A 23,887-nucleotide genomic window follows, 5' to 3' on the forward strand; every position below is an offset into this window, starting at 1 on the left:
CCCCCTGACCCCCCTCAAACAGCTCTCTTCCCTCCCCCACCTCACAATTGTCACCGCCATCTTAAGTACTGGCAGAAAGTCTGCCAGTACTGAAATAAAAATAATTTATTATTATTTTTTTAATTTTTTCATACAGTCTGCAGTGATGGATCCCCCTTACCCCACAACCTCCCTGATCCCCCCCAATACATCTCTCTAAACCTCCCCCTCTAACTATTTGCCGCCATCTTGGGTACTGGCAGCTGTCTGCCAGTACCCAATTTGCCCCCCAAAATAGTTTTTTTTTTACTTTTTTCTATTTAATACTTGTTTTCTGTAGTGTAGCTGGCCCCCCTAAACGATCTACATCCCTCCCCCTCCCAGATCCCTTACTAAAGAGCTAAGATCCCCCTGCTTTTTTTTTCTCTTTCATTATCGGCATAATTTGCGTGCGCGCGCACGCGCGCGCATCCGCCCCCCCGCCCCCCCGGCCGCAATCGCCGCTCCGGTAAAAACTGCAGACTAGGTAAGATCGCTTTGGGAAATATAAGGAGGCTGCTAGAGATTAAGCCAGCAAACAACAACCAACGATTTTGTTAGTATCAGTGCTGGTTCAGAAAGGGCCACATAGTGGCCCTTTCTGAATCGGTATGTAAAATAGGGGATTGCAGTGATGCCTCAATATTGAGGCATCACTACAATCCCTTGGAAGCAGCTGGAAGCGATCGTGATCGCTTCCAGCACTTCAGACAACAGAGGACGTACCAGGTACGTCAATTGTCACTAAGGGAGTTTTTTCCTATGACGTACCTGGTACGTCCTCTGTCATTAAGGGGTTAAAGGGACAGTCAAGTCCAAAAAAAAACTTTCATGTTTCAAATAGGGCATGTAATTTTAAACCACTTTCCAATTTACTTTTATCACCAATTTTGCTTTGTTCTTTTGGTATTCTTAGTTGAAAGCTAAACCGAGGAGGTTCATATGCTAATTTCTTAGACCTTGAAGGCTGCCTCTAATCTAAATGCATTTTGACCACTAGAGGGCATTAGTTCACATGTTTCATATAGATAACATTGAACTCATGCACGTGAATTTACTATGGAGACAGCTCTGATTGGCTAAACTGCAAGTCTGTCAAAAGAACTGAAATAAGGGGGCAGTCTGCTGAGGCTGAGATACAAGGTAATCACAGAGGTAAAACATGTATAACTGTGTTGGTTATGCAAAACTGGGGAATTGGTAATTAAGGTATTATCTATCTTTTAAATCAACAAACATTCTGGTGTTGACGGTCCCTTTAAGTTTAATTTTGACTTTACTGTCCCTTTAATTGCTGTCTCAATTGTCATATTCCTAAGATCCTTGAATTAGAAGTCATCCTCAAGAAACTACTACAACTTTATGCATAACTCAGGCTGTACAGCAGTAATTACATATATAAGTCCATTAAAAGGACAGTCTACACCAGAATTGTTATTGTTTAAAATGATAGATAATCCCTTTATTACCCATTCCCTAGTTTTGCATAACCAACACACCTAGGTAGGCTCACATGCTAATTTCTAAGCCCTTGAAGGCCGCCTCTATTCTGAATGCATTTTGACAGTTTTTCACAGCTAGAGGGCGTTAGTTCATGTGTGCCATATAGATAACATGGTGCTCACACCCGTGGAGTTACCTAGGAGTCAGCACTGATTGGCTAAAATGCAAGTCTGTCAAAATAACTGAAATAAGAGGGCAGTCTGCAGATGCTTAGATACAAGGTAATCACAGAGGTAAAAAGTGTATTATTATAACTGTGTTGGTTATGCAAAAATGGGGAATGGGTAATAAAGCTATTATCTATCTTTTTAAACAATTACAATTCTGGAGTAGACTGTCCCTTTAAATTCCAATTTAACTATATTAAGTGTATGTTCCTATAACAGACCGAAGTTGTCCACAGAATCCCTTCATGAGCACAAACTCTTCCTTGTATAATATTTTGTAAATTTTCACATTATCATTTTTGTATCATTGCATCTTAGGGTGTGTCACTATCGTGCATATTGAGAATATATCAGGACTGCCACATTCCTTTTAAAATTAAAGAAAGAATATCTCAAAGTAAAAATATATAGGATCCAATCTTAAAATATTTTCACATCTCTCTTTGATTCTGCGTACACTTTATATTCATATTATTTTCTGTTTCATTAGAACACAATGGGCCAGATTCATCGCTCCCACACTAACTCCGCTAGAAGTAAGCTTTTTGCGCATAGCAGAATATGTTCTCTTTATCTTAAACTTATATATATATATACCCTTTGAAAAAGCCATGTTAGCAATGGCTAAACATGTTAGGGACCTAGGAGTTGAGGGGAACTCCTATTTTTAATGAGCCGCAAATATAGACTAAGAGACCTAATAGAAATGTAATAATATCTATGTTAAATTGTTTATTTAGAACACTCTTTGGTTAAATGGGAATTTGATCCTCTAGTGAGATCGTAACTGAACGATTAGTAAAACTAATATGTAAAAAGGAGGTTACTCATTTACAGTCTACTTTAGCACAATTACGGCTAGATTTAGAGTTCGGCGGTAAAAGGGCTGTTAACGCTCCGCGGGTTTTTTTCTGGCCGCACCATAAATTTAACTCTGGTATCGAGAGTTCAAACAAATGCTGCGTTAGGCTCCAAAAAAGGAGCGTAGAGCATTTTTACCGCAAATGCAACTCTCGATACCAGAGTTGCTTACGGACGCGGCCGGCATCAAAAACGTGCTCGTGCACGATTCTCCCATAGGAAACAATGGGGCTGTTTGAGCTGAAAAAAAACCTAACACCTGCAAAAAAGCAGCGTTCAGCTCCTAACGCAGCCCCATTGTTTCCTATGGGGAAACACTTCCTACGTCTGCACCTAACACCCTAACATGTACCCCGAGTCTAAACACCCCTAACCTTACACTTATTAACTCCTAATCTGCCGCCCCCGCTATCGCTGACCCCTGCATTACACTTTTAACCCCTAATCTGCCGCTCCGTAAACCGCCGCCACCTACGTTATCCCTATGTACCCCTAATCTGCTGCCCTAACATCGCCGACCCCTATGTTATATTTATTAACCCCTAACTTGCCCCCCACAACGTCGCCGCAAGCTACTTAAAATAATTAACCCCTAATCTTCCGACCGCAAATCGCCGCCACCTACGTTATCCCTATGTACCCCTAATCTGCTACCCCTAACATCGCCGACCCCTATGTTATATTTATTAACCCCTAATCTGCCCCCCACAACGTCGCCGACACCTACCTACACTTATTAACCCCTAATCTGCCGAGCGGACCTGAGCGCTACTATAATAAAGTTATTAACCCCTAATCCGCCTCACTAACCCTATCATAAATAGTATTAACCCCTAATCTGCCCTCCCTAACATCGCCGACACCTACCTTCAATTATTAACCCCTAATCTGCCGACCGGAGCTCACCGCTATTCTAATAAATGTATTAACCCCTAAAGCTAAGTCTAACCCTAACACTAACACCCCCCTAAGTTAAATATAATTTTTATCTAACGAAATAAATTAACTCTTATTAAATAAATAATTCCTATTTAAAGCTAAATACTTACCTGTAAAATAAATCCTAATATAGCTACAATATAATTTATAATTATATTATAGCTATTTTAGGATTAATATTTATTTTACAGGCAACTTTGTAATTATTTTAACCAGGTACAATAGCTATTAAATAGTTAAGAACTATTTAATAGTTACCTAGTTAAAATAATAACAAATTTACCTGTAAAATAAATCCTAACCTAAGATATAATTAAACCTAACACTACCCTATCAATAAAATAATTAAATAAACTACCTACAATTACCTACAATTAACCTAACACTACACTATCAATAAATTAATTAAACACAATTGCTACAAATAAATAAAATTAAATAAACTATCTAAAGTACAAAAAATAAAAAAGAACTAAGTTACAGAAAATAATAAAATATTTACAAAGATAAGAAAAATATTACAACAATTTTAAACTAATTACACCTACTCTAAGCCCCCTAATAAAATAACAAAGCCCCCCAAAATAAAAAATTCCCTACCCTATTCTAAAATACAAATATTACAAGCTCTTTTACCTTACCAGCCCTGAACAGGGCCCTTTGCGGGGCATGCCCCAAGAATTTCAGCTCTTTTGCCTGTAAAAAAAAACATACAATACCCCCCCCCCAACATTACAACCCACCACCCACATACCCCTAATCTAACCCAAACCCCCCTTAAATAAACCTAACACTACCCCCCTGATGATCTTCCTACCTTGTCTTCACCATGCCAGGTTCACCGATCCGTCCTGGCTCCAAGATCTTCATCCAACCCAAGCGGGGGCTAGACATCCACTGAAGAAGTCCAGAAGAGGGTCCAAAGTCTTCCTCCTATCCGGCAAGAAGAGGACATCCGGACCGGCAAACATCTTCTCCAAGCGGCATCTTCTATCTTCTTCCATCCGATGACGACCGGCTCCATCTTGAAGACCTCCAGCGCGGATCCATCCTCTTCTTCCGACGACTAGACGACGAATGACGGTTCCTTTAAGGGACGTCATCCAAGATGGCGTCCCTCGAATTCCGATTGGCTGATAGGATTCTATCAGCCAATCGGAATTAAGGTAGGAATTTTCTGATTGGCTGATGGAATCAGCCAATCAGAATCAAGTTCAATCCGATTGGCTGATCCAATCAGCCAATCAGATTGAGCTCGCATTCTATTGGCTGTTCCGATCAGCCAATAGAATGCGAGCTCAATCTGATTGGCTGATTGGATCAGCCAATCGGATTGAACTTGATTCTGATTGGCTGATTCCATCAGCCAATCAGAAAATTCCTACCTTAATTCCGATTGGCTGATAGAATCCTATCAGCCAATCGGAATTCGAGGGACGCCATCTTGGATGACGTCCCTTAAAGGAACCGTCATTCGTCGTCTAGTCGTCGGAAGAAGAGGATGGATCCACGCTGGAGGTCTTCAAGATGGAGCCGGTCGTCATCGGATGGAAGAAGATAGAAGATGCCGCTTGGAGAAGATGTTTGCCGGTCCGGATGTCCTCTTCTTGCCGGATAGGAGGAAGACTTTGGACCCTCTTCTGGACTTCTTCAGTGGATGTCTAGCCCCCGCTTGGGTTGGATGAAGATCTTGGAGCCAGGACGGATCGGTGAACCTGGCATGGTGAAGACAAGGTAGGAAGATCATCAGGGGGGTAGTGTTAGGTTTATTTAAGGGGGGTTTGGGTTAGATTAGGGGTATGTGGGTGGTGGGTTGTAATGTTGGGGGGGGGGTATTGTATGTTTTTTTTTACAGGCAAAAGAGCTGAAATTCTTGGGGCATGCCCCGCAAAGGGCCCTGTTCAGGGCTGGTAAGGTAAAAGAGCTTGTAATATTTGTATTTTAGAATAGGGTAGGGAATTTTTTATTTTGGGGGGCTTTGTTATTTTATTAGGGGGCTTAGAGTAGGTGTAATTAGTTTAAAATTGTTGTAATATTTTTCTTATCTTTGTAAATATTTTATTATTTTCTGTAACTTAGTTCTTTTTTATTTTTTGTACTTTAGATAGTTTATTTAATTTTATTTATTTGTAGCAATTGTGTTTAATTAATTTATTGATAGTGTAGTGTTAGGTTAATTGTAGGTAATTGTAGGTAGTTTATTTAATTATTTTATTGATAGGGTAGTGTTAGGTTTAATTATATCTTAGGTTAGGATTTATTTTACAGGTAAATTTGTTATTATTTTAACTAGGTAACTATTAAATAGTTCTTAACTATTTAATAGCTATTGTACCTGGTTAAAATAATTACAAAGTTGCCTGTAAAATAAATATTAATCCTAAAATAGCTATAATATAATTATAAATTATATTGTAGCTATATTAGGATTTATTTTACAGGTAAGTATTTAGCTTTAAATAGGAATTATTTATTTAATAAGAGTTAATTTATTTCGTTAGATAAAAATTATATTTAACTTAGGGGGGTGTTAGTGTTAGGGTTAGACTTAGCTTTAGGGGTTAATACATTTATTAGAATAGCGGTGAGCTCCGGTCGGCAGATTAGGGGTTAATAATTGAAGGTAGGTGTCGGCGATGTTAGGGAGGGCAGATTAGGGGTTAATACTATTTATGATAGGGTTAGTGAGGCGGATTAGGGGTTAATAACTTTATTATAGTAGCGCTCAGGTCCGCTCGGCAGATTAGGGGTTAATAAGTGTAGGTAGGTGTCGGCGACGTTGTGGGGGGCAGATTAGGGGTTAATAAATATAACATAGGGGTCGGCGATGTTAGGGGTAGCAGATTAGGGGTACATAGGGATAACGTAGGTGGCGGCGATTTGCGGTCGGAAGATTAGGGGTTAATTATTTTAAGTAGCTTGCGGCGACGTTGTGGGGGGCAAGTTAGGGGTTAATAGATATAATACAGGGGTCGGCGGTGTTAGGGGCAGCAGATTAGGGGTACATAAGTATAACGTAGGTGGCGGTCGGCAGATTAGGGGTTAAAATTTTTAATCGAGTGGCGGCGATGTGGGGGGACCTCGGTTTAGGGGTACATAGGTAGTTTATGGGTGTTAGTGTACTTTAGGGTACAGTAGTTAAGAGCTTTATAAACCGGCGTTAGCCAGAAAGCTCTTAACTCCTGCTATTTTCAGGGGGCTGGAATCTTGTCGTTAGAGCTCTAACGCTCACTGCAGAAACGACTCTAAATACCGGCGTTAGGAAGATCCCATTGAAAAGATAGGCTACGCAAATGGCGTAGGGGGATCTGCGGTATGGAAAAGTCGCGGCTGTAAAGTGAGCGTTAGACCCTTTAATCACTGACTCCAAATACCAGCGGGCGCCCAAAACCAGCGTTAGGAGCCTCTAACGCTGGTTTTGACGGCTACCGCCGAACTCTAAATCTAGCCGTTAAGTTGTAGATTGTGTCACAACCTAACTTATTATAAAGCTTACAGGGATGACATATTCATTTTACTGTATTTTGTTGGCTGTGAACCAACAACAGCTCCGGTGGTTATACACTAAACAGTACATATCAGTATTATTGTGATGTAGATTGCGCTACAAGCCTATTTTACTATATAGTTCTCAGAAACGCTATATTTTACCTTATTGTGCTTTGTTGGCAGTGAACTCACTGCAGTTCCGGCGGCTATTTATTTAACAATACAAGCTAGCTCATTTAAGATCATATTACAAGCAAACTGAGTGTACCCTGTTGGCAGTGAATTTACTGCAGCTCCGGTGACTATCTATTCAATAGTACACACCAGCATAATTTAGAATTATATTAAGTCTAAACCAAATTGTATTATATCACTGATAAGAACGCTATATTTACTTTATTGCATTCTGTGGGCAGTAAATCAACTGCAGCTTTGGTTGCAGCCTCAGTATATGTGTTTGGTAAATTTAAAAACCAATATACATGTTGGATGTAATCTATACCACTGTTACCATTACCTCTTGAATATGTATATTGAGCAATAGTCATACAGCTGCAACTTTGATATTTTTACTTTACAATAAAAATTGCAGCACCACTGTGGAATACTTATAAGTTTGGATCCTAATACAATTTATAGTGCTGTTTTAACTGCAGCTTTCACATAGTTTCTTTGAAATCTAATTAAACCACATGAGGCATGAAAAGCCGCTGTTTTGAATACAGCTTGAATACAGGTTTCTCCAGACTCAATACAAATATAGTGGTCATAGCTAATTTAATAGTTGCAACAAATATTTGCAAGACTGTTGATATTTAGCATAAACCGCAACACTTATGTATGAATTATTAAACTCACACAAGAGGATTATAAAGACACAATTGCAATTCCAATGGCAATTTTAACATGTGCCTTTAAATAATTACATACAAATATACTTTGTATGCATAAGTGCACTACTATATCAGTGAAGTTGTTATTTCACAAAATAACTGAAACACTGCCACCATTATTTAGCACAAACTTTAATACTGGTATATGCGCCACCCAATATATAGAAAACTACAAATTAAGCTTGTTGATGTTGCTTTCTACATATGACACAATCTAATGTATATATAGCCATTAAGGTTGGGATATAAAACACACTTATATGAGCAATGTCACTGCCTTCATTTAGTTGGCAAGATCTAGTAATAATAGCTAAATCACGGCTGCTATTATAAAGCATCCAAACAGACAAGTTCCTATTACCATCTAGACTCAGATATATACCCTTTAGGTTGGGATACAAAATACACTTACATGAACAATTTTACTATCTCAATTAAATTGGTAAGATAAGGCAACAATACCTAAATCTTGGTTGCTATCACATAGGGGGGTAGTTATCAAGCCGTCTACTTTACCTGCCTTCGCCGGTTCAATATGCCCGCCTAAGCTCGCCTACCATCGCTGCCGCGGACCTGCAAAATTTCGCCTAAGTTATCAAAAAAGCTGTCAAAAAGCTGCGCACCAAGTATGGGGCGATAAGCAGCGGACTGTGAGAGTTATCACTCATCCGATCTCGCTGTTCTTTGGCTTTTTGACAGCTTTATTGATACCCCTGTCACTAAGCACCCACACTAACTACACTGTTCTACCCCCTATACCGGCGCCCCCGGAGCCCCCCGCAACTCAATAAAGTAATTAACCATTAAACCGACGCTCCTAGACCCCGCCGCAAGTCTTATAAATGTATTAACCCCTAAACCACCGCTCCCGGACCAGCCAATAGAATGCAAACTCAATCTGATTGGCTGATTGGATCAGCCAATCGGATTGAACTTCAATCTGATTGGCTGATTCAATCAGCCAATCAGATTTTTCCTACCTTAATTCCGATTGGCTGATAAAATCCTATCAGCCAATCGGAATTGAAGGGACGCCATCTTGGATGACGTCCCTTAAAGGAACCTTCATTCAGTCATCGGACGTCGGGGAAGAAGGATGTTTCGCGTCGGTGGGATGAAGATGGATCCGGAAGAAAGAAGATGGATCCGGAAGAAAGAAGATGGAAGACTTCTTCAGCGCCCCTTGGATGATGACTTCTGCCGCTCTGGATCTCCTTTTCGGTTCTATCGGTGGTCGGCTGGCTGAAGACGACTCAAGGTAGGATGATCTTCAGGGGGTAGTGTTAGGTTTATTTAAGGAGGGTTTGGGTTAGATTAGGGGTATTTGGGTGGTGGGTTTTAATGATGGGGGGTTGTATTTTTATTTTACAGGCAAAAGAGCAGAATTCTTTGGGGCATTCCCCACAAAAAGCCCTTTTAAGGGCTGGTAAGGTAAAAGAGCTTGTAACTTTTTACTTTAGAATAGGGTACGGCATTTTTTATTTTGAGGGGCTTTGTTATTTTATTAGGGGGCTTAGATTAGGTGTAAGTAGCTTAAAATTGTTGTAATATTTTTTAAATGTTTGTAACTTATTTTTTTTATTTTTTGTAACTTAGCTTTTTTTATTTTTTGTACTTTAGTTAGTTTATTTAATCATATTTAATTGTAGTTATTTGTAGGTAATTTATTTAATTAATTTAATGATAGTGTAGTGTTAGGTTTAATTGCAATTTAGGTTAGGATTTATTTTACAGGTAATTTTGTATTTCTTTTAGCTAGGTAGTTATTAAATAGTTTATAACTATTTAATAACTATTCTAACTAGCTAAAATAAATACAAAGTTACATGTAAAATAAATATAAATCCTAAAATAGCTACAATATAATTATTAATTATATTGTAGCTATCTTAGGGTTTATTTTACAGGTAAGTATTTCGTTTTAAATAGGAATAATTTATTAAAGTATAGTGTAGTGTTAGGTGTAATTGTAACTTAGGTTAGTTTTTATTTTACAGGTAAATTTATCTTTATTTTAGCTAGGTAGCTATTAAATAGTTAATAACTATTTAATAGCTATTGTACCTAGTTAAAATAAATTGAAAGATGCCTGTAAAATAAAAATAAATCCTAAGATAGCTACAATATAATTATTATTTATATTGTAGCTATATTAGGGTTTATTTTTTATATATATTTTTATAAAGTATTTAGTTTTAAATAGGATTAATTTAGTTAATAAGAGAAATATTATTTAGATTTATTTAATTAATATTTAAGTTAGGGGGGTGTTAGGGTTAGTGTTAGACTTAGGTTCAGGGGTTAATAATTTTATTACAGTGGCGGCGGTGTAGGGTGGGCAGGATAGGGGTTAATAAATTTATTATAGGTGGCGACGATGTAGGGGGAGCAGATTAGGGGTTAATAAGTTTAATATAGTTTGCGGCAGGGTCCGGGAGCGGCGGTTTAGGGGTTAAACTATTTATTTAGTTGCGGTGAGGTCCGGGAAACGCAGGATAGGGGATAATAACTTTATTATAGGTGGCAACATTATAGGGGGGCAGGATAGGGGTTAATAGGTATAATGTAGGTGGCGGTGGGCTCCGGGAGCGGCGGTTTAGGGGTTAACATATTTATTATAGTGGCGGTGGGCTCCGGGAGCGGCGGTTTAGGGGTAAACACTTTATTTAGTTGCGGCGGTGTAGGGGGGGACAGATTAGGGGTGTTTAGACTAGGGGTACATGTTAGGATGTTAGGTGTAGACAGCTCCCATAGAAATCAATGGGATGTCTGGCAGCAGCGAACATGAACTTTCGCTATGGTCAGACTCCCATTGATTCCTATGGCATCCGCCGCCTCCAGGGCAGCGGTTTGAAAACCAGGTACGCTGGGCCGGAAAAGTGCCGAGCGTACCTGCTGGTTTTTTGATAACTAGCAAAAGTAGTCAGATTGTGCCACACTTGTGTGCAGAACATCTGGAGTGACGTAAGAATCGATCTGTGTCGGACTTAGTCCGGCGGATCGAAGCTTACATCACTAAATTCCTCTTTTGCTGGGATCTAGGGCTTGATAACTAAGGCGAATCAGCCTCGCCACAAATATGCTGCGGAATTCCAGCGTATTTGAGGTTGACGGCTTGATAACTAGGGGCCATAGTATCCAACTATACAAGTTACTGCTACTATCTGGACCAAAACCCATTTCCCTAGTAACTTTTCCATATGCACTCAAACATTATAACCAAAGAGGCAATTTTATCTGCAGAATAAAATTACATCTTTTGTTTGGATACTTATCAGGATCTCCAGTTCACTCAATACAAATAGATGTAAATTACATAGATATATAAGGACTTATCTCTTATATATTAGTCATAATATATTGTGTGTGTTTTTAATCGTTTGTCTCCCCCATTTTTAATAGCAATTTTTTGAATAAAAGTTATATTTTAACTATCTCCTTTTTTCCTTCCCCTTCCATTACTACTAGCCAATATCTTGATTAACTGATATTCACAAATAACTTGCTGTTATATATGTATTAATATCTCTAGAGTGCTACAAGTGTATTCTTTTTTGGAGGGGTTCCCTTAATCCACCATTAGTCGGTTTTTATATATATATATATATATATATATATATATATATATATATATATATATATATATATATATATATATATATATATATATATATACCGGTATATGTGATGGTGTTTTGTTTTGGTGTTTTATATATATATATATATATATATATATATATATATATATAATTATATATATGTATATACAAAGAGAGAAGCACTCTACCAGGAACGATCAACAGCTCATTAGCTAGTTCTATGGTGATTTACCAACCAGGAGCAGCCTTTTCTTGACCAGTGTGCTTTTCACAGAGGAAACCTTTCCTGTAGTATATCAGTCTGATCCGGCCAAGTAAGGTCAGTAAGTAACATGACAACCCCAAACGATTGTTTCGCCCTCCTATGGGCCTCCTAAGTGAGGTGCAGCCACATTCCTCTAAGCACACTGGTCAAGGAGTCTACCGCTGGTTTCCGCCATCACCCATAGGAAGACCTCCCTAGGGTCATATTAATTTGCATACAAAGAGAGAAGCGCTATACCAGGAATGAACAACAACTCATCAGCTAGTTCTATGGCGATTTACCACCCAGGAGCAGCCTCTTTATATACAAATATATATATATATTTATATATATATATATATATATATATATATATATATATATATATATAAATCTATTTAAAAAATGCATAGAACATAAACATATTCTGCTATGTGCCGAACATTGGAATGTGAAATATTAAAAGTAAATACACATTGTAACACTTTATAAAATATGAATGTTGAATAAATATTTTTTACATTATACTTCACTGCAAAGGGCTACAATGCCCTTATATATATGTCTATATATGTATGTATTTATTTGTTTCAATATTTATATATGTCTGTAAATACATAAAACATAACTATTTATAGACATGTATATGTATGTGTCTCTATGTTAAAACCATTTGCCTGCCTTTTCCGTAACACCTGAGACCTCATATCTTTGAACCCTTATAACTTTTTTGTGCAATATTTTTTTAAATGATTTTTATTAGATATTGTTATTATGAGTATAACTGTACTTTGTAATCATTCTAGTGTGCATCGCGATTACGCTCACACATTTGCATTCGCTTTCAACTTGTAATACGAGCTCCACATACATTGCACCCAAACAGCCAAAATAAATTTGATATCATGCAAGCATAACTGTAACTGCCACTCGTAATCTGGCTCAATATACAGTAAAATCCTTTTCTCATATGCAGTCATTAATATGTGGAGGCATATCTTAAACCTTTTTCTGGTGTGAAGTATGTCCTATATAATAACTTCACATGAGATTCTCTCCAAGTAGCCGAGAGAGTTGTTCGAGCAACCTCTTGGATTGAGAGAGAAGGTATATCAGGGTCTACTGCTTTTGTTAACAGTCTAGCCCAGTCAATAGCCATATTATCTAAATTGATTATACCTCTAACAGAGGCCAGCATCGAGTAACATGGAGAAATTGACATGATTCCATTCTTTGCCAATATGAGCCATTTCTCCAATTGCCCCATTGACCAATTCCACCCATAATCGTTCAATAGCTTCATAACGTAGTGTCTGGCTTGGAGATACGCATAGAAATTTCTCTGGGAAAGCTTGAATTCCAGTCTAAGCACATAAAAAGATTTAATGCATCTATTTTGTAAATCCAGAAACTGCACAGCCCTAACAACCCCCAGGGTTTTCCATTTCAAAAAGATTGAAGATGGTATTCCCGATTGGAACTGTGGGTTCCCCAGGAATGGTAAATAGCTTGATACATGGTATTCCATGCCTAATAGGTTACATGCTTTTTTCTATGCCATCATTATATTATATATAGATTGACACCTTTTAATTTGAGGTGGGATGTACTTAGTCTCCATATGTATAAGCGCAGACGGTGAGAAAGGATACATAATGCTGACCTCAAGATTATTATTTGTAACATAATTACGTTGGAATAATCAATCGGCCACAACACGTGCCAAGAACACGTAGTTATATGCTCTTAGATCAGGCAGGGCCAAGCCTCCAAATTCTATCGGTAGGGAAAGTTTTGCTAGAGAAATTCTAGGCTTCCTATCCTGCCACAGAAAGGAACGGAGTTGTGAGTTGAATAAAGTGATATAATTCTTTTTTAAAAGTAGTGGAGTGTTCTGAAGAACATAGAGTATTTTAGGCAGTAATATCATCTTGTATACTGCAATACGTCCAGATAGTGATAAAGGTAAGTTCTGCCAATTTTTGAACGCATCTTTAACTTTATTTAAAACCGGGAGAATGTTAAGAGAATACCACCGATCAGGCCTACTTGCAACAATAATACCAGATATTTAAATGAATCAGTTACTATAGGAAAATGTACATTTATAGGAGAATCTTCTGTCTGCCTGACCCAGAGAAATTAAGATTTATTTATATTCACCTTATATCCTGAGAAGGAACTAAATTGTTGTATAATTGACAATAGAGTCGGTAAATTCCTAGATATATTAGAAAGGTAAAGAAGAATGTCATCAGCGTACAATTTTCAACTCCTGCCCAGCAATCCCAATCCCCTCCAGTTTTTGTCTTATCATTATGGCAAAGGGTTCAATAGAGATATTAAAAAGAAGCGGGGAAAGGGGACACCCCTGCCTGGTTCCCCTATGCAACACAGTGGCGTCACTAGGGTTGGTGTCACCCGGTGCGGTAACTTATGGTGTCACCCCCCTCCCCACAGAAAGCAGACACACACAAACACAAAAACACAGGCACACACACATACAAACACTCTGATACACTCAGACACACTTAGAAACATACTCAGACACACACAAAAACACTCAGGCACACACACAAACACTTAGACACACACACACACACACACACACAAAAACACTCAGGCACACACACAAACAGACACCAACACACAAAAACACTCAGGCACACACACAAACAGACACACACACAAAAACACTCAGGCACACACACAAACAGACACACACACACACACACACACACAAAAACACTCAGGCACACACACAAACAGACACACACACACAAAAACACTCAGGCACACACACAAACACTTAGACACACACACACAAAAGCACTCAGACACACAAACACACACAAACACTCAGGCACACACACAGAAACACTCAGACACACACACAAAAGCACTCAGACACACACACACACACACACACAAAAACACTCGGTCAGGTGCCAGGCATCCCCCTCATGATTTCCCAGTTCCCGTTTAGAGAGACAGCACAGCAGTGAGTGACTCCACTGCTCCACACGTCACTGAGCAGTGAGCACAGATAGGCAGGCAGGTTTAGGCTAGCAGCGCAACTTTGCAAGCCCCACTGCATGCCCACAACATTCATAGTGAAATTGGGCAGGGGAGGAGCAAAGTACAAACAAGCAAAAGCAGCCGGGAAAACTATTTATGGAAATTGCAGCGCTGGCTCAAGGGGCAAAAAAATGAAGTGTCTACAACTTCCCCAGTCCCACTAATGTTCACAAATGCTGGCCCCTCTAATAAAAATATCTATGCATCTCTACATTGTATTTCTTTGAATTTCAATAAAATGTTAAAAAAAATTTTTTTTTTTTTTTTTGGTGGTGTCACCCCCTGGAGGGTGTCACCCTGGTGCGGCCCGCACCCCCCGCACCCCCTAGTGATGCCACTGATGCAACACAATCTCCGAAGATAAAAACCCATTAACTATCAATCTTATAGAAGCGTGTGATACATTTTTTCAATAAATTTAACAAAATTACCTTTCAACCCGAACTGTTCTAGTGAAAATAACAAGTGGTCGTGGTGAACCGAGTCAAAGGCTTTTTCGGCGTCTATAGCTAAGATTGCTAGATCTATACTATCGTCTTGCGAAGATTGATCTGGGGCCATGGTATTTGAGAAGAAATCTAACGTGAGCAGGAGTTCCCTTATTTTAGCCGCTGAGTTCCTATTTTTCATGAAGCCAGCCTGATCTGGGTTAATAATAGAGGGTAGGAGAGACTGAAGTCGCTGAGCAAGAATCGAGGCCAACAGTTTGTAGTCTGTATTCATGAGTGCAATGGGTCTATAAGATTCTATCATTTTTGCATCTTTTCCTTTCTTTAGGATCAGTGACATGTATGAGGCTGTAAAATTAGATGTAGGTTCATTACCCTGTATATACATAAGATTGAACAGTGATGTTAAATACGGTGTTATAACAACTGATGCTATTTTATAAAACTCGTTGGTTAAGGCATCCGGACCGGGTGCCTTATTGCATGCCAAGTTCTTAATTGCCTTAGTCACTTCTAAGTCCGTGATAGGAGACCCAAGATCTTCAATAGAGTCCTGTAATATCTTTGGAAAAGAGATCTCTGCCCAGAACTTCTGACGCTCCACAATATTGGATGTTCTAGCAGAGTATATATCTTTATAATAGTCGTAGCAGATTTGAACAATATCCTGAGGGGAACTAAGTGTTTGACCTTTACTGTCTAATGCATCTATTAGTTGGGAGCCTAGATCCGGCTTGACTAGTTTAGCTAAAAGTTTTCCCGTCTTGTTCCCGTATCTGTGCAGCTTCGCGGCAAACCGGATATCTTTTTGAGTAGCTCTATATAGCCAAAGTGAATCTCTTGCTTCGAGCCCTTTAATATATTTGGCCCATTTCTGTGGATTTTTTCCCATCAGATATAAGTTGCATGCATTTGTAACTGCCCGGAGAAGTTCATTCTCTCGTTTTTTAAGTTTCTTAGGCCTAGATTTAGAGTTTTGTCGGTAAGGACCCGCGTAGCTAACGCCGGCTTTTTTCTGGCCGCACCATAAAAATAACTCTGGTATTGAGAGTCCACATAAAGGCTGCGTTAGGCTCCAAAAAAGGAGCGTAGAGCATTTTTAACGCAGCTTCAACTCTCGATACCAGAGTTGCTTACGCAAGCGGCCAGCCTCAAAAACGTGCTCATGCACGATTCCCCCATAGGAAACAATGGGGCTGTTTGAGCTGAAAAAAAACCTAACACCTGCAAAAAAGCAGCGTTCAGCTCCTAACGCAGCCCCATTGTTTGCTATGCGTAAACACTTCCTACGTCTGCACCTAACACTCTAACATGTACCCCGAGTCTAAACACCCCTAACCTTACACTTATTAACCCCTATTCTGCCGCCCCCCGCTATCGCTGACCCCTGCATATTATTATTAACCCCTAATCTGCCGCTCCGTAAACCGCCGCTACTTACATTATCCTTATGTACCCCTAATCTGCTGCCCTAACATCGCCGACCCCTATATTATATTTATTAACCCCTAATCTGCCCCCCACAACGTCGCCTCCACCTGCCTACACTTATTAACCCCTAATCTGCCGAGCGGACCTGAGCGCTACTATAATAAAGTTATTAACCCCTAATCCGCCTCACTAACCCTATAATAAATAGTATTAACCCCTAATCTGCCCTCCCTAACATCGCCGACACCTAACTTCAATTATTAACCCCTAATCTGCCGACCGGAGCTCACCGCTATTCTAATAAATGTATTAACCCCTAAAGCTAAGTCTAACCCTAACACTAACACCCCCCTAAGTTAAATATAATTTTAATCTAACGAAATTAATTAACTCTTATTAAATAAATTATTCCTATTTAAAGCTAAATACTTACCTGTAAAATAAATCCTAATATAGCTACAATATAAATTATAATTACATTGTAGCTATTTTAGGATTAATATTTATTTTACAGGCAACTTTGTAATTATTTTAACCAGGTACAATAGCTATTAAATAGTTAAGAACTATTTAATAGTTACCTAGTTAAAATAATTACAAAATTACCTGTAAAATAAATCCTAACCTAAGTTACAATTAAACCTAACACTATACTATCATTAAATTAATTAAATAAAATACCTACAATTACCTACAATTAAACCTAACGCTACACTATCAATACATTAATTAAATACAATACCTACAAATAACTACAATGAAATAAACTAACTAAAGTACAAAAAATAAAAAAGAACTAAGTTACAAAAAATAAAAAAATATCTACAAACATAAGAAAAATATTACAAAAATTTTAAACTAATTACACCTACTCTAAGCCCCCTAATAAAACAACAAAGCCCCCCAAAATAAAAAATGCCCTACCCTATTCTAAATTACTAAAGTTAAAAGCTCTTTTACCTTACCAGCCCTGAACAGGGCCCTTTGCGGGGCATGCCCCAAGAAGTTCAGCTCTTTTGCCTGTAAAAAAAACATACAATACCCCCCCCCCAACATTACAACCCACCACCCACATACCCCTAATCTAACCCAAACCCCCCTTAAATAAACCTAACACTAAGCCCCTGAAGATCTTCCTACCTTGTCTTCACCATACCAGGTTCACCGATCGGTCCTGAAGAGCTCCTCCGATGTCCTGATCCAAGCCCAAGCGGGGGGCTGAAGATGTCCATGATCCGGTAGAAGTCTTCATCCAAGCGGGGCAGAAGAGGTCTTCCATCCGATTGAAGTCTTCATCCAAGCGGGTCAGAAGAGGTCTTCCATCCGATTGAAGTCTTCATCCAGGCGGCATCTTCTATCGACATCCATCTGGAACGGAGCGGCAGCATCCTGAAGACCTCCGACGCGGAACATCCATCCTGGCCGACGACTGAACGACGAATGACGGTTCCTTAAATGACGTCATCCAAGATGGCGTCCCTCAAATTCCGATTGGCTGATAGGATTCTATCAGCCAATCGGAATTAAGGTAGGAATATTCTGATTGGCTGATGGAATCCGGCCAATCAGAATCAAGTTCAATCCGATTGGCTGATCCAATCAGCCAATCAGATTGAGCTCGCATTCTATTGGCTGTTCCGATCAGCCAATAGAATGCGAGCTAAATCTGACTGGCTGATTCCATCAGCCAATCAGAATATTCCTACCTTAATTCCGATTGGCTGATAGAATCCTATCAGCCAATCGGAATTCGAGGGACGCCATCTTGGATGACGTCATTTAAAGGAACCATCATTCGTAGTTCAGTCGTCGGCCAGGATGGATGTTCCGCGTCTGAGGTCTTCAGGATGCTGCCGCTCCGCTCCAGATGGATGTCGATAGAAGATGCCGCCTGGATGAAGACTTCAATCGGATGGAAGACCTCTTCTGCCCCGCTTGGATGAAGACTTCAATCGGATGGAAGACCTCTTCTGCCCCGCTTGGATGAAGACTTCTACCGGATCATGGACATCTTCAGCCCCCCGCTTGGGCTTAGATCAGGACATCGGAGGAGCTCTTCAGGACGGATCGGTGAACCTGGTATGGTGAAGATAAGGTAGGAAGATCTTCAGGGGCTTAGTGTTAGGTTTATTTAAGGGGGGTTTGGGTTAGATTAGGGGTATGTGGGTGGTGGGTTGTAATGTTGGGGGGGGGTATTGTATGTTTTTTTTACAGGCAAAAGAGCTGAACTTCTTGGGGCATGCCCCGCAAAGGGCCCTGTTCAGGGCTGGTAAGGTAAAAGAGCTTTTAACTTTAGTAATTTAGAATAGGGTAGGGCATTTTTTATTTTGGGGGGCTTTGTTGTTTTATTAGGGGGCTTAGAGTAGGTGTAATTAGTTTAAAATTGTTGTAATATTTTTCTTATGTTTGTAGATATTTTTTATTTTTTGTAACTTAGTTCTTTTTTATTTTTTGTACTTTAGTTAGTTTATTTCATTGTAGTTATTTGTAGATATTGTATTTAATTAATGTATTGATAGTGTAGTGTTAGGTTTAATTGTAGGTATTTTATTTAATTAATTTAATGATAGTGTAGTGTTAGGTTTAATTTTAACTTAGGTTAGGATTTATTTTACAGGTAAATTTGTAATTATTTTAACTAGGTAACTATTAAATAGTTCTTAACTATTTAATAGCTATTGTACCTGGTTAAAATAATTACAAAGTTGCCTGTAAAATAAATATTAATCCTAAAATAGCTACAATGTAATTATAATTTATATTGTAGCTATATTAGGATTTATTTTACAGGTAAGTATTTAGCTTTAAATAGGAATAATTTATTTAATAAGAGTTAATTAATTTCGTTAGATTAAAATTATATTTAATTTAGGGGGGTGTTAGTGTTAGGGTTAGACTTAGCTTTAGGGGTTAATAATCGGCAGATTAGGGGTTAATAATTGAAGTTAGGTGTCGGCAATGTTAGGGAGGGCAGATTAGGGGTTAATACTATTTATTATAGGGTTAGTGAGGCGGATTAGGGGTTAAAAACTTTATTATAGTAGCGCTCATGTCCGCTCGGCAGATTAGGGGTTAATAAGTGTAGGCAGGTGGAGGCGACGTTGTGGGGGCAGATTAGGGGTTAATAAATATAATATAGGGGTCGGCGGTGTTAGGGGCAGCAGATTAGGGGTACATAAGGATAACGTAGGTGGCGGCGCTTTGCGGTCGGCAGATTAGGGGTTAATAAGTGTAGGTAGCTGGCGGCGATGTTGTGGGGGGCAGGTTAGGGGTTACTAAATATAATATAGGGGTCGGCGGTGTTAGGGGCAGCAGATTAGGGGTACATAAGGATAACGTAGTTGGCGGTCGGCAGATTAGGGGTTAAAAAAAATTAATCGAGTGGCGGCGATGTGGGGGGACCTCGGTTTAGGGGTACATAGGTAGTTTATGGGTGTTAGTGTACTTTAGAGTACAGTAGTTAAGAGTTTTATGAACCGGCGTTAGCCCAGAAAGCTCTTAACTACTGACTTTTTTCCTGCGGCTGGAGTTTTGTCGTTAGAGTTCTAACGCTCACTTCAGCCACGACTCTAAATACCGGAGTTAGAAAAATCCCATTGAAAAGATAGGATACGCAATTTACGTAAGGGGATCTGCGGTATTGAAAAGTCGCGGCTGAAAAGTGAGCGTTAGACCCTTTTTTGAGTGACTCCAAATACCAGAGTTAGCCTAAAACCAGCGTTAGGAGCCTCTAACGCTGGTTTTCACGGCTAACGCCAATCTCCAAATCTAGGCCATAGTTTGCCTAATAGAATAAGCCAAGATATCCCCTCTTAGTACTGCCTTGGCAGTCTCCCAAAACAAGGAAGGACGGTTTTTTGCTTCAGCATTATACATTGCAAAGTCCGCAAGCTTATTTTCCACATAGTTTTTAAACTTAGAAACCAAAGCTAGATATTTAGGGAAAACAAAGCGAGAATTAGTATAAGGGGAAGTGGACGGTACCAGCTCGAGACAAATTGGCGCATGATCAGAGATCGCGATGGGCAGGATTTGAGTCAATACCTTATTTTTACATAGTTTCTCATCTATCAGAAATAAGTCAATCCGAGATAAGGATTTATGCGCTTTCGACAAACACGTAAACGCTGATCCGGATTCTGGGATCGCCAAATATCTCTTACTTTTAGATTAGAAAATATCCTGGAGAACAGTTTTGCCTCAAGATTATCTCTTTTTGTTTTTTTGGCTAACGGCTGTTGTCTCATTTTATCAATTGGGTATTGTGGAGCCATATTGAAATCGCCAGCCATTATTAACAGACCCTCCGCACATGCCATGAGCCTTGCCTGTAATGAGTCCCAGAATGGTAAATCAAAAACATTTGGGGCGTAAATATTACATAGAGTATGTAAAATTTTAGCAATCTTTATTTTAAGAATAATAAACCTCCCTTCTGTATCCATCTCGATCTGCGCTATCTCATAATTAAGTTTTTTACCTAGTAGAATGGCAACTCCACCTTTTCGACTAAGGCTGGGGGAAGAAACAACCTCCCCCACCCATGAGGATTTAAGTTTTAGAACTTCTTGAGTCTTCAAGTGCGTTTCTTGTAGGAACGCAATAGAAGTACCTATTTTCTTTAAATATGCAACTATCATTTTTATTTTAATAGGTGATGTGAGACCTCCTATATTCCAGGAGGTAAGCTTAATCCCTGTCATGTTATTAATAACTAGATTTCAAGAGGGAGAGCAACGAGAGAGAGAGAGAAAAAGGGGGAAGAGAGAGAAGAAAAAAAAAAAATTATAAAGGAGGGGGGACACAACAGACAAGACACAATACCCGTGCCAGATGGCAAAATCACCGAGCCATCTGTTGCCCTATTCTGAAAGGACACCATCTTGTGGGCAAATTAATGTATCTACTTTTCCCTATAATACTATTTTCCTAAAGGTCCCATCTACTCAGGTGTGCTATTTTTGGTGAGAAAAGCTTCTGCCGCAGAGGCAGTATCAAAAAAGTGTACCACGTTATCAAGTAATAAGCGGAGCCTAGCGGGGTATACAATTGTTGCTCGCAGTCCCTGCTGTATAAATTTAGTGCAAACTGGAGCTAACTCCCTTCTTTTTGAAGCGGTGTCATTTGCAAAATCTTGAAATAGTAATATTTTTATTCCTTCAAGAAATATGGGCTGATTTTTACGAAAAGCTTGTAAAAAAGCAATTTTATCTTGATAGTTAAAAAATTTCGCTATGATTGGTCTTGGCCTCATATTTTGTGAAGGAGTTCCTAACCTGTGTACCTGTTCTACAACTATATCTGAGTGAGTTTCAGGTATCTTAAGTAAAGCTGGGAGTGTCTGTGTAATTGTTGTTTAAATTGTGGTATTGCTGTCCCTCAGGTACCCCTATTACTTTTAAGTTGTTTCTTCTTGCACGATTTTCCAGATCTTCTACCTTGTTTTGTAATTTAAAGAGGGCAGAAGAAGTGGCTTCTAATTTGGTAATGTGAACTAAGGATAGATCTTCAAGATCAGATACTCTCTGTTCTATTTCCGTGAATCTTTCTGAAAATTGTTTTACCTCCGTTGCTAGATGTGCAGTCATGCTTAATCTCTATTCTCAGAGAGTCAAATTTAGGTGCAAGAGCCGCAGATATGTTTGAAACTAAAGATTGCAGATCAATGGACTCTTGTACATTTAAAGAGTCACGAGCAGCTAACTGTGTATCGGAAGTAGCCTCTATTGGCCCTTTCTGTTTTCTTTCCCTTTGTCTAGTCGACATGGCTGATGGTGAATTTTTAGTCTGTGACAGTATAAATTTATCCATATACAGTGATTATGTGAAACAGAGAAAAAAAGTAGGAAGAGGAACTAGTGTGTTCCACAGGTGTTAGATGGGGGAAAGTACCCCAAGAAGGGGGAGGGGGTATGTGAGGATTGTGAGAGATTTTCTTTCTGTGCTTTTCTTGCGAAGAGAAAAAAACAAACAAAAAAAACACCCAATGTGCAGTAAGTGAAACAAAATCAGTCAGAACGGTGACAAAAGGAAATGTGAGATTGAAAAGGGAAAAAAAGAAAAAGGGAGAGAGCCCCTGTTGTCAAATTAGCTTATTTAAACTTTATAATAACCCTCGTTATCTTCCTAGATCATCCTAAACACGTATATCGGGCACCTTTAAATAGCCGTATAGATACAAACATACAGATACAATTTTCAAATCCTGTTATCTTATAATACTTTGAAACACAATGTGCCAGAAATAACAGAAAAAAATAAAAAGCATACACATTAGATCTAATACCCCTTAACCACTATTTTAGCCACCAGTAAAAAAACAACTGTGGCTAGATTGAGATAATTTCATCTGAGAAGTGAGATATTATAATATGTTAATACATACTTTTGAGCAAGAAAAGAAAAAGCTGGTTCTTTAAAACTAGTGAAAATTGACCCACAACTTCTAATCCAGCTTATTCAGTTAATTTTCTAGCCAGAAGTTAATTACCATAGAATTGGCACACTGACTTTTAAACCTAACTTTTAACTTTCGATACCTTATAGCATGTTATAACAGGTAAATATGCAAGGATAAAGTTAGGTAAGATAGTATCTTTCTTCCCTATGTAAAAGTTAACAGGGGTAAAGAGATTTTCAAAATTTTTAATACTTATACATTTTTTGCCCTTGTTGCCCAACTTAAATATTCAGGCTAGGCCAACTTGTTTGAGTCTAGCCGCATATAGGCAGGTGTAGGAACCAAAAAATAACAATTTATATGATATGAGTATGAGCCCCAGGACTGAGTCCCCAGCTATCTTCCGTCCTCTATTATAGTTTTATGCCCGGTGTACCTCAGGCATCAATATTGTAGTACAGATGTAGGGGGCACAGCACATACAGCCGTCTACGTTCAGACGATAACCATCCAGTACTGAGCCTTTCCAAGTAAAGTCAGATATAACGAAAAATACAACAGCTGAAGATATTGCCTCCAATGCTTTACTTTACCCGTCCTTTGTGTCCAGGATTTAACCACCCGTTCGGTAGCCTCTATTGCTAGCAACCCCCCCTCACGCAGCACCGGTGGGAGGGGGAGAGCCTCTTCAGGACAGACACATCAGTGAAGCCGACATCAGTAGCGGCAGTCCATGTAGAGAGGGCTCCGTTACCAACGACTCAAGCAAAATGAGGACAGCCCCAGGAGACGATTCCAGCTCTGGCCCCCTTTACG

The sequence above is a fragment of the Bombina bombina genome, chromosome 4 (assembly GCF_027579735.1).
Source record: "Bombina bombina isolate aBomBom1 chromosome 4, aBomBom1.pri, whole genome shotgun sequence".
Classification (NCBI taxonomy): Eukaryota; Metazoa; Chordata; class Amphibia; order Anura; family Bombinatoridae; genus Bombina; species Bombina bombina.